Genomic DNA, 12,792 nt, shown 5'->3' on the forward strand with positions numbered 1-12,792 from the left:
CCCCTGGCTCAAAGCTTGCTCCCAGGAAGATTGGACAGCAGGGCTTTACAGCTCAGTTAGACCATAAGTCCTGTGTTTCCTTTAGGAGGTTTTCATCTTTAACCCTAAACGGGGTGTCCTACTAGACATCCTGTCTGCTGCAAAATGGTTGGGTTTTTTCTAGAGGGGAAGCAGGAGAGAAGAGTGGCATTTACACTTTCCCAGAACCTCCAAAACCGCTGCTCATAGAAGCTGCTGCAAGACTCAAGAGCTTTTGAGTAAATAACTATAATGACAACCACCCCCCACTACCCCTAGGATGGAGTGACCAGTCTACTGGGGCTCAGATGGAGAAAACAGAGGAGAGAAGTGAAGTGGCGTGGATGGGAGTAAACACAAGGGAACTCCCACAGGCCCACATCTGTACGCCCCCTGAAGTAACCCTGAGCCCCCAGTCTTCCAATCACTGTTCATCCCACCTCCCTTGCTCTCAGGTAAGCAGCTGCAGGATCCCTTTCCAGAGGGTTCCCAGGGACACAGTATAGTTTCTCTCTAGCATCTTGGCGCCCTCTTCTGGACGCTTTCCCCAACAGCTAGTTGTATTTTTGCCTTTTCTCTCATTTCCAATATTCCTTAATTTTCTGATCTTCCAAAGTCATAACGGGAAGAGCCTGAAAGAGATCAATCTCCAACCTTCTGATTTTACCAAAAAAATACAGCGAAGCTCCTAGAGGAGACAGAGCTGCTCAGAGTCACACTGCTGGCTGGTGTCCTGGCCAAAACATTGCTAGGAAGAGCTGGGAAGCGGATAGGGGTTCACAAGGCCCACTCTCATAGCAGAGAATGTCAGTCACAATGTCTACACAGCTTCTTGCTCACAAAGCATACCCTTCACCCCCACTCACCCATTAATAAAATTGAACCATTAAACTGAGATCTTGCCATGGGCGGAGATTGTCTTGGGTTCTGAGATTGAGAGGGAATCACAGGTTGAGGTTGAGCTGAGGATAGATCTCAGGGCTTGTATTAATTACATAAACCTGTGAATTCATAAAAACTGCCTGGAATATGCTACCCACCCTCTACGTCCATGATTCTTGGGCTTGGCTGTACACTAGAATCACATAGGAATGACTTCAAAAAGGCTGATCCCAGGATCTGCAGTTGAATGGTCTTTTCACTCCCAGGTACTTCTAAAGCAGAGCTACCGAACCTCCACTTTTGGTCTCACCACATGTCCCACCTCCTCTGTGAAGCCTTCCTCCACTGTATGGATATACTGTCTATGTTTCTATTCATTTCGTTACCTGGGATTGACAATATCCTCAATAGACTTCTTTCACTTTAATATACTTTCTATGTATATATCCTTTCTATGTATATATCTATGTATGATGAATTAATATTCCAAGTAAATATAAGTATTATTTAAAATATAAAATGCTCACTGTCTGAATTTTTGACATACATAAAATTTAAAGACAGTTTAATATTTAGAGCTTTCAATTCTTTGCTAAACTCTGTCATATCTATTAGGCAAAAATCTGCTTGACCAAATCCCGTGATTCTTTGTTCTGAAGGCCAAAAGGCTTTAGTTAGAGACTTAGTAGAGACTCAGAATATGTACTTGTTTTGCCTTTTCATTTCAGGGGTAGCCAGATAATCTGCTATCAAGAATTTACATCGCAGGGTGGTCAGTTGGCTTATCAGAAAAGGCCACAACCCATACACAGCCTTCAAGTCCTTCTGCTATTCACATCTCAATCAAGCACCAAGTCTCGGGTAATTAGCAACTAATGTACGTATGAGTTGTGACAGGTTATCTCCCGGGAGCTCAGCAAGGACAGTCTGGTTTTTGGATGTACAGGGTTTGAACACCCCAAGCTGCTGACGTGGCCCTTTCCTGCGTGCTGGGCTGCGTTGCGCTTCTTTGCTCAGTCGTGTCCGACTCTTCGTGACCCCATGGACTGTAACCCGTCTCTCTGCCCACGGGGACTCTCCAGGCAAGAATACTGGCGTGGGTTGCCTTGCGCTCCTCCAGGGGATCTTCATGGCAACCGTTTATTATAACAATCCCCCAAAGATAATTTACTGTTTTTCTTAATCTGGCTTTCATGAAGTAAACTCAATCATTAATAATTTCAAAATCTACCTCTGGAAAAAATTGACTATTAAAGAAATACATTAAAACATGTAAAAAGGGACATGCATTTTTCCTTTGGCCTCAGGCTCTAATCTGGCCCAGCCCAGCACTGTCAGATCTTTATTTCAAAATTTAACATTTCCTTCCTCGTGAATTTTTCGCATGAATTTTGATTTTTACAGATAACATCGTGATTGCTGTTTTTTGGTACCCGTTAAGCTTGAGAAACCTATATGCAGGTTAGGAAGCAACAGTTAGAACTGGACATGGAACAATAGACTGGTTCCAAATAGGAAAAGGAGTGCGTCAAGTTTGCATATTGTCACCCTGCTTATTTAACTTATATGCAGAGTACATCATGAGAAACACTGGGCTGGAAGAAGCACAAGCTGGAATCAAGATTGCCGGGAGAAATAGCAATAACCTCAGATATGCAGATGACACCACCCTTATGGCAGAAAGTGAAGAGGAACTAAAAGCCTCTTGATGAAAGTGAAAGAAGAGAGTGAAAAAGTTGGCATAAAGCTCAACATTCAGAAAACAAAGATCATGGCATCTGGTCCCATCACTTCATGGGAAATAGATGGACAAACACTGGAAATAGTGGCAGATTTTATTTTGGGGGGGGAGGCTCCAAAATTACTGCGGATGTTGATTGCAGCCATGAAATTAAAAGATGCTTACTCCTTGGAAGGAAAGTTATGACCAACTTAGACAGCATATTAAAAAGCAGAGACATTACTTTGCCAACCAAGGTCCGTCTAGTCAAGGCTATGGTTTTTCCAGTGGTCATGTATGGATGTGAGAGTTGGACTGTGAAGAAAACTGAGTGCTGAAGAATTGATGCTTTTGAACTGTGGTGTTGGAGAAGACTCTTGAGAGTCCCTTGGACTGCAAGGAGGTCCAACCAGTCCATTCTAAAGGAGATCAGTCCTGGGTGTTCACTGGAAGGACTGATGCTAAAGCTGAAACTCCAATACTTTGGCTACCTCATGCGAAGAGCTGATTCACTGGAAAAGACCCTGATGCCAGGAGGGATTGGGGGCAGGAGGAGAAGGGGACGACAGAGGATGAGATGGCTGGATGGCATCACCGGCTCGATGGACATGAGTTTGGGTAAGCTCTGGGAGCTGGTGATGGACGGGGAGGCCTGGCGTGCTGCAGTTCATGGGGTCGCAAAGAGTCAGACACGACTGAGTGACTGAACTGACTGACTGAAACTTTACACCCAAAATCAGTCCCTCATTCACCACATCCTGGTGCTGGCCCCACAATCATCAATGGCGTTGCTTCTCATTTTTCTGCATTCATATTCCACTGATTTTAACACTCTTTCATCACATTATAGAACTATATAACTCATAAGACTAAGGTATACTGGGCCAACTGTTATAGTAGCATAGGAAATCTACTATTTCTTTTTCTTTTATTTTTAATTTTCATTTTTTTAAATGTTTCTGTTTTAGGGACTTCCCTGGTGGTCCAATGGTTAGGAACACTGCCTTCCAGTGTGGGGAACACAGACTCAATCTCTGGTTGGGGAACTAAGATCCCACATGCCACAAGACAGCTGGGCCTGCAAGCACAACTACCGAGCCCCCCGGGCCACAGCTAGAGAAAGCCCGTGCAGTGCAGCGAAGGCCCAGCACAGCCAGAATTAAAATAAATGCATTAAATTTTAAAAGTTTATATTGGCGTATAGTTGATTAACAATGCTGTGTTAGTTTCAGAAGTGCAGCTAAATGATTCACTTATACATACACATGTATCCTTTTTCAAATTCTTTTCCCATTTAGGTTATTACAGAATATTGAGCAGAGTTCCTTGCGCTATACAGTAGGCCCTTGTTGGCTGTCTATTTTCAATACTATTGCTTCTCATTTTTAGAACCTCAAATAGCACCACAGCAGAAAGGCCTCCCTCATCACCTGGCCTACAGTCACACCCTCTTCTTTCTATCAATTCATACTCTGAAATTGCCATATTCATATTCTTATTGTTTCCTGTCTATCCCTTCCTCCCAACCAATATAAGCTTCTTAAAAGCAGAAACTGGTCATCTCATCCACTGCTGAACTCTCAGACTTCAACAGAGTATCCCTTACATAGTAGATGCTCAGTAAATAGTTGCTTTGGGCCTCTGCCTGGGGGCTGAAGGCTTTTTGTCAGGATCGGCACACAGAGCAGGCACGCAGGTGAGCGTCCCTATCCTGTGACTGCCAAGTTGCCCTCTGTGGCTTCGGGGATCCAGTGACTCAAAGGACCCACAGAGACAAGTCCAGAGGCTTCCATCAGATGCTAAGGAAGCCTCTGCATGAGTGCTCACATTCTCATGCGTTTCAGTCAAGTCCGACTCTTCACAACCCTATGGACTGTAGCCCACCAGGCTCCCTGTCCATGGAATTCTCCAGGCAAGAATACTGGAGTGAGTGGCCATTCCCTTCTCCAGGGGATCTTCCCGACCCGGGGATCGAACCTGCGTCTGTCTTATGCCTCCTGCATCGGCAGGCAGGTTCTCCACCACTGCGCCACCTGGAAAGCCCCAGGAAGCCTCTAGCTCTCTCCAGCTGCACGAGTTTAACACGAAATGTTTACACAGTGCAGACAAGTTGCACTCCAGTCGAGGGCAAAAAACACCTTACACACTCAAACTTCACGTCATTTAAATGAGCTGCCTGTAAACTCTCCAACCTTGCAGAAAACGTCCCTTTTCTACCTCCTCTGAGCTTCTTAAGAGGTACTTTGGCCCGTGGTGTGTCCTGGGGAAATGATTCATCCTTCTCCAGTGGTGATTTGTGTTTCCAGGCACCTATTGTTAAAATATGAACACCTCTCAAGGAAGTCATGAGCAAGTCATCAGAGGGGAATGTTTGCATTCTAACGCCTTTGATTCTGAGTCTTGCATTGCCTTCCGCTCTTGCTCAGTTGATACTGCCATTCTTTTGGGGGCCCTGAGCCCCTCCCTTCTCCTTCTGGCCTCTGCGTGTTTCCTAATGCCAAAATCTCTCCTTCTGTCCCCTAGATCTGCCCATGCACAACCTCTGAGGACTTCCCGTCTCACTCAGGGTACCAGCAGGATCCTGCGATGGCCATGCCTCTGCTCCCTCCCTCCCTGACTCAAAGTCTGAAGTTTCCTTGTCAGAGCCCAGCTTGTCTGTGCTCTGTAAACAGATCCTATTAAACGGGCACAAAGGAGAAAGCTAGAGGTTCCCTCGGGCTTCCCAGGTGGTGCAGCGGTAAGAGCCCACCTGCCAGTTCAGGAGACTTCAGAGATGGCCGTTGGATCCCTGGGTCAGTATCCCTCCCTGTGCCTTGCTTGCTGTCCCGGGCAGCCTCCCAGCCGGCCTCTCTTGGGTGCCTTTTCCTCCTCCACGGTTTTCGCCTCCTCACCCCCTCAGGGCTTTTCCTGTGAGGGCTTCCTGTCTACTGCGTTTACACTTACACATCGCCTTGTCATTTCGTATCCTGCCACCATTTCTCTTTCTCTATGCCATTACTACAGCCTAGCATAATCTATTTTTTCTGTATTTATTTGTTTGTTATCTTTCACCCCTTGTGAGAGTGCCAAGCTATTTTATTCTCTTCTTCTTAGGAGCAGCCTCCCTTAGGCCTGGTTCTTTCCAGCCTGAAGAAGTAGTTTGGGTGATGTGTTAGTTCCCTAGGGATGGCTGAGATGACAAAGAACCACAAGTTGAATGGCTTAAAGCCATGTAAACGTACTGCCTCACAGTCCTGGAGGCTAGAAACCCCAGTCAGGGTGTTGGCAGGGCCACACCTTGTCTGAAGCCTGCAGGGGAGGACCGTCCCCTGCCTCCTCCACCCTCTGGTGGTTTGCAGGAAATACCTGGGGTCCCAGGCTTGCAGGTGCGTCGCTCCGTCTCTGCCCTTGCTGTCACACGGCCTTCTCCCTGTGTGTGTCTGTGTCCCTCTGTGTCCGCTCCTCTTTTCATAAGGTCAGCAGTCACATTGGATCACAGGACCACCTACCCTGGTGTGACCCATCTTAGCTAATTACACATGCAATGAACCTACTGCATTTCCAAATAAAGTCACATTTTGCAGTACTGGGGTGATTAGGACTTCAGTGTATCTTGTTTTTTTTTTAAAGGAACACAGCTCGACCCATGAAAGGCGACATCTCAGCACGTCCTTGTCCAGTAGCTGTTCTGTCCCTTGAAGACAAAAATATGGGGCTGGAGACAGTCTTCCTTCTTGTCTTGACCGTTTACTCCATGGCAGTTACAGAGCCAGGCATTTGCTATCACTGAGACCAAAAGGTGACATGTGAGCCTTTCTCCTGAGGACCACCCAGGCCGGGTGACAGCCCGCATAGAGCCATGATGACACTGCCGGCTGGTCCTGTGCAGGCCCACATATGGGAGGGCCCTCCCCTCCAGGCCATCTGTCGCATCCACCTCTGGCCCCTGCCACAACATTTGCATCCCCAGCCTCCACACTTTGGAGTGTGGGAGGCGTATAATTTAGGGTTGCGTTTTTATGCTCTAGATGAAAGTTTATTATGCTCTACTTTCTCCTTCAATGTGTGTTACTCCATAAATTAGGCTGTAAAATTCTCTCACACACAAGTTATCTTTTGACTCAAGCATTTTGCCATTCCTGCTCAAGCTGGTCTTAAAGCTTATTCCACAAGCGGCTGATGACGTATCTGTCCAGCTCTTGGTCCCCCACCTCTCACGTGTACCACCCGCAGGCAAGCTTGGCCCTGGAGCTGCCACCAGTTTGAAGTCCAAAGTCAGTAAACTGTCCAACTCAGTCACAAATGCTCATCTTCCCTCAGACTGCACCCCAGTTCCAGCAAGGGGAGTGCTTCCTTACAATGAAGCCTGGCCGCAGTCTGGTTGCAGGAACCAAATCCTCGTTTTGTCCTAGCGCCCTCAGCTTTACCTGATTCCCTATCAAGCCGTACCCTGGTTTTCCAAGGACAAGACTTGGCATCTCCCCCACAGTCTTGCCTTGATCTATGATCCCATCCTTAAGCCTAGGTCTCAGTACTGTGTCCCAATATTTGCAGTGGTTTCCCATGGATGCCTGGACCTGCTGAGATCTTGCTTCCAGATTCCCAATGCTGGGAGTTACTCACCTATCAGGATCCCTGTGACCCTTTTCTGGTAACTTCACAGACTCCCTGCTCCTCGCTGGGGTATCTGCTTGGCTTTCGGGTCAGTGGTTCTCAATCAGTGTCCCATGGCACACTGAAGCAGCACGGTGAACTGTCACCATTGGGCCACCAAATCCTGATTACAATGTATAAAACTGATTAGTGTTTGAAAAGACACTTTCATGAACAGGATGCCATCTGCTGTGGATGAAAGGTAAGGAATGAGCAAACATGTCTGCTCGTGCCCTGTAGGCTGAGCGCACGGACTGTGTAGTCAAGCACTCTACCCAACACGGGAGAGGGTGTGCAGTGTGGGCTGGCCTGGGAGCTTTTGCGGACCCCACGACACATTGTGGGGCTGCAACAATGACCGTGTTTTAACCACCTCCCACTTGTCTACTTTTGTCTTCTGATCATTTCAGATGTGTCAACAAATATTCTGGTATTTAAAGTAAGGCTTGAAACACACACAAAAAAGTTGAAGAAACACAACAAGATTGAGTTCATTCCCCTCTTTCATAATACCCTCCAATCATCAGTCAACCCCTCCCCTTCTAAAGTTAATCAGTGCTGTGGGTGGGAGTATCGCTGGCTGCTTGGCAATAATGATCAGAAAGCATCAAGCATGCACATCCCCTTTAACCCAGAGGCTCCACTTTAGGGATTTATTTTGCTAATATGCTCATAAGTTCATTCATGGTGGCATGATTTGAAATAACACAAGACTGGAGACCACCTGAATGTCCTCTATAAGAGACTCCTGGTGTCACAAAACCCTAAGGTTTGTCCATGGAGATACTAGTTCAGCCATTTCAGAGATTCGTTTTTCAGAACATTTTCTGGTGAGGAGAGGACATTGTGTATAGAGATCGAAGATCCCATGAGTTCAGGGTCAGAAAAGAGAGCCCAAACTAGCTGTGAATGCGGGGAAGGTGGGTAACTACGTGTCCTCACGGGGAAAAAGTCATAAGCGATGTATCCAAGGGGTGGAGGTTATGGAGAAGGGACCCAGCCTGTTAGAGATGGGCTGGGAGGAAAGGTGATGTCATTAGAGGAAGGGTCTGAAAGTAGAAATGGCAACTGTCAGAGAGAAAACTTGATTTTTGTACTTTTCACTATTGTAACTTGAGTGGCACCTCTCACAAGAAATGTAATTTCTCTGCTAATAAATGAAAAAGCCTACCCTCTTCCTGACAATGCTGCTATTGCTAAGTTGCTTCAGGCGTGTCTGACTCTGTGCGACCCTATAGACAGCAGCCCACCAGGCTCCCCCGTCCCTGGAATTCTCCAGGCAAGAACACTGGAGTGGGTTGCCATTTCCTCCTCCAATGCATGAAAGTGAAAAGTGAAAGTGAAGTCGCTCAGTCGTGTCCGACCTTTTGCGACACCATGGACTGCAGCCCAGCAGGCTCCTCTGCCCATGGGATTGTCCAGGCAAAAGCACTGGAGTGGGGTGCCGTGGCCTTCTCCCTGACAGTGCAGACCCCTGACTTTACTGCCCATTTTACATAAAGCACATTCCCTCCATAGCCTGTTTGCTACACAGAAATTTCTCTGGTTCTTGGCTCCAGACTTGGGCTGTGATTTGCAGGATTTACAAAGAAGTGGTTTGTTATTTTGTATAATTGCTCTAAATCCTTACCCAGTTCTCCCCACCCCCTCAGTTCAGTTCAGTTCATTTCAGTCGCTCAGTCGTGTCTGACTCTTTGCGACCCCATGGATCACAGCACGCCAGGCCTCCCTGTCCATCACCAACTCCCGGAGTTCACTCAAACTCATGTCCATCGAGTCGGTGATGCCATCCAGCCATCTCATTCTCTGTCGTCCCTTCTCCTCCTGCCCCCAATCCTTCCCAGCATCAGATTCTTTTCCAGTGAGTCAGCTCGTCGCATGAGGTAGCCAAAGTATTGGAGTTTCAGCTTTACCATCAGTCCTTCCAAAGAACACCCAGGATTGATCTCCTTTAGAATGGACTGGTTGGATCTCCTTGCGGCTAGTTTTCCACAAATCCCTCTGAGCTTCATCCAGTTTCTCTGCCCAAGTCAGATGCCCAACCCTGGATGCTTCCCAGGGCTGGAGCAAGACTACAGTCAGCCCTAACGGCAGGGCTAGAGTGGCCCCAGCTGGGTCCTGGGAGAAAGGTCCTGGAAGCCCAGGACCTCCCAGGGGTGGAGCAATGTGCCTGGTGTGCAGTGCAGGGAGAAGCGTGTGGCCACGTGCACACACAGAGCGGCGCTTCGGAATTTCAGCACAGTTAGCATCATGCTAAGCTGACGCGCACACACTGGACCAGCCGTCCAGGAACAGCGTCCTCCGTCAGGGAGCGGCGGTACTTCCCCTGTCTCACTCACACAGCGGCTACAAACACAGACAGTTGAGAGACTGAATCCACCACTCTAGGACTTCCGTGTGAATCAGGACCACGAAGCATCTACTCAGAGCCCCCCGTGTTCATTCTGAGCACCGCTTACACTTTCACGTGAGAATTCCCAACAAAATGGGGGTTGTAGTGTTTGCTTTTATCTTTTGATTGAACTAAGCCAAAATTTTGCAACCTAAAAAGAGAAGTTCCAGAAAGCAGTGCTCCAAAGTGGTCCATTAGGAAGAGCCCTGCATATATGCAGAGAAAAGCATGACCTGAAAGGATGCACGCTTCCCGACGTTTATTGCAGCACTGCTCCAAATAGCTCAGACATGGAAGCTATCTAAACGTCCATCGCAGAGGAATGCATAAAACAGATGTGCTACATATGCACAATGGAACATTTCTCAGCCGTTACAAGGAATGAAATAATGTCATTTGCTGCAACATGGATGGACCTAGAGACTGTCATACTAAGGGAAGTAAGTCAGATAGAGAAGGCGAAATATTGTATGCTGTCCCTGATACGTGGAATATAAAAAGAAATGATGCAAATGAACTTACTTACAAAACAGAAAAAGACTCCACAGACTTAGGAAACGAACTTATGGTTTCCGGGGGGACGGGATAGTTAGGGAGTTTGGGATGGTCATGTACACACTGCTCTTTTTAAAATGGATAATAACAAGGAACTCTGCTCAATGTTATGTGGCAACCTGAATTGGAGAGGGTTTTGGCGGAGAATGGACACATGTATACGCATGGCTGAGTCCCTTTGCTGTTCACCTGAAACTGTCACAACGTTGTTAATCAGCTATACTCCAATACAAAATAAAAAGCTCAAAAAAATAAATAAAAAGAAATAAAAAGCCCTGGATTTGGGACCAGAAAACTCCAGTTCTAATTCTCACCTTCCCAGCTGCCCTACCTAAGGAGCCTAAGGGGCTAATTCACTCTGGCCCTAACTTTCTTCATTTGTAAATGTTGTTTAATCATCCTCGCCCACAAGAGAATGGATAAATGAATTATGGTACATTCAGACAATGAAACAGTGCCCAAGAAGAATGAAGAATGAACTGTGGGTATCTGTGCAGAACATGCAAGAATCACATACACATTACGCAGAGTGAAAGACATACAGGAGATACAGGGGACTCCATTCTATACGATTCCATTTCTGTGAAGTTCAAGAGCAGGCAAAACTAATGGGTGGGGATAGAAGTCAGAATAGTGGATTTCTGAGGGTGCCTTGAATGAAGGGGCACAGGAACGTTTAGGATTCTGGAAACATTACATATCCTGATTGGCTGGTTATACAGGAGCAAACGTGTAAATGTTCCCCACACCACACACTTCATACATTTTATTGCATGAATGTTAACCCTCAGTTACAAAAAAGAAAAAAAAAATCCCTGCCAAGTGCTGTAGCTACAATGAAGACAAGTAAAATGACTTGCTCGTAAAGCAGAAAACATGTACGGATGGTTGCTAAGTAATAATGAAGTATTAGAAAGATGCTGGGCTTCCCAGGTGGCTCACTGGGTAAAGAATCCTCCTACCAGTGCAGGGGACAAAGAGACGCAAGCTCAGTCCCTGAGTTGGGATGATCCCTTGGAGGATGGCATGACAACCCACTCCAGTATTCTTGCCTGGAGAATCCCACGGATAGAGGAAGAGGCTACAGTTCATTTGGTCGCAAAGAGCTGGACTCAACTGAGCGACTGAGCAGAGAGGCAGAGAAAAGATGCTGGATTCTCAAGAAAGCCGGGCTGTCCTTGCAGACAGAACTCCCTTGACCAGGAACAGAAACAGAGCGCTCCTGGGGCATGCTTACATCACTTCACTGGAGGGATAGGATACGTGTTGGGTCTGTGATGTTCCCAGTACTGAGCTATGGCACTGGCCATCTGTTGAGCACTAACCTTCACCTTCAGCATCTCATTTAACTCTGTTAGAGTCTAGGCTGGGCTGCCCCTACCGCCCTCAGCCCTGACCTCACCACTGGCCTTGGAAGGCAGCTAAGCCCCCAGGCCCCAGGTCTCAAAGCTGCTAAGACTCCACAGGCACCAGCTGCCTGTCATGTAATAGCCACCTCCCTCCTCCTGGAGTCAGCAGTCCCAATGCTTCGGTCACGCAGCGTTAACCAGACCATCGAGACCGCACCCCCAGTGGAGAAAGAGGAGAGGTGTCACGAAGAGTGCCCAAGACAGGTGTGCAGCTACTAAAATTCTACAGGCGACTAATTTCTCTTGGAACCTGGGGAGGTTTAGCAGATTTTCCTTTTTCTCATTTGGAAAATGAGACTTTTTGGTCCCCCTCAGAAAGTTTTTAATTCCTGCCCCCAAGACAGATTCTCTGCTTGAGTCGAGTCCACGTCTCACTATGACCTGCTCCCAGCAGACTCCCCTCCAAAGATCCTCTTCCTCCTTGAGGCCGTCTATAGTCCACACAACCTAGAAGTCCAGCTCAAGGGCCACCTTTTCCCGGAAGCCTTCTTGATTGCCCCAGCCATGGTTCACCTTCACCTTTGCTAAAAATCCAGAACAGCAGTGATGTGGCCCCAAAGCATGACCTGACTGGTACCACCCTCCTCTGACTCATGGAAAGGTCCTCCAATCTCCTCCATTTAAACATAAAATGTAAGCTGAGGCAGTGCAGTGCTCTGTAAGCAGGCAGGCAGTTCAAACGCAGCTTCAATACACTCTCTCTAAGGCTCTCCCAACCAGGGGCTTCCCTTCATCCCAAGCTACATTGGAATTCTGGAACATTTAAGAAGGCTTAGCAGTAAATCTGTTCCACATACTTGATTATACTTAACACAGCACTGGATTATATGTTGCTTTAGTGTTCACAATTATTTCTTGTCTCTAGGTCTTGACCTTCAACCAGACTATAAATTCCTCAAGGGAAGAAACTGGTTCAATCTTATATCGTAAGCTCTATAGTGTCCAGATACTAAAGATATTGAGGTTTTCTGCTAAAAACATGCTTGACTTTGTAAATTCAGCAGATCAATTTTATTCATATTATTTGTAGTAGCAACACTGATAGTCGCAATAAATAATTGTGAGTGTTCTTATAATTGCATTTTTATTGATTCCTCTGGTTGTTAAGCACAATTTATAAAAAGCCAATTGGAATTTAAACTGCACAGCTGCTATTTTCCTAGGTCATATTGTGCTTTTTCATG

This window comes from Moschus berezovskii, chromosome 28, assembly GCF_049115385.1.
Source record: "Moschus berezovskii isolate FMDL1 chromosome 28, NW_MosBer_1.0, whole genome shotgun sequence".
Taxonomy (NCBI): Eukaryota; Metazoa; Chordata; class Mammalia; order Artiodactyla; family Moschidae; genus Moschus; species Moschus berezovskii.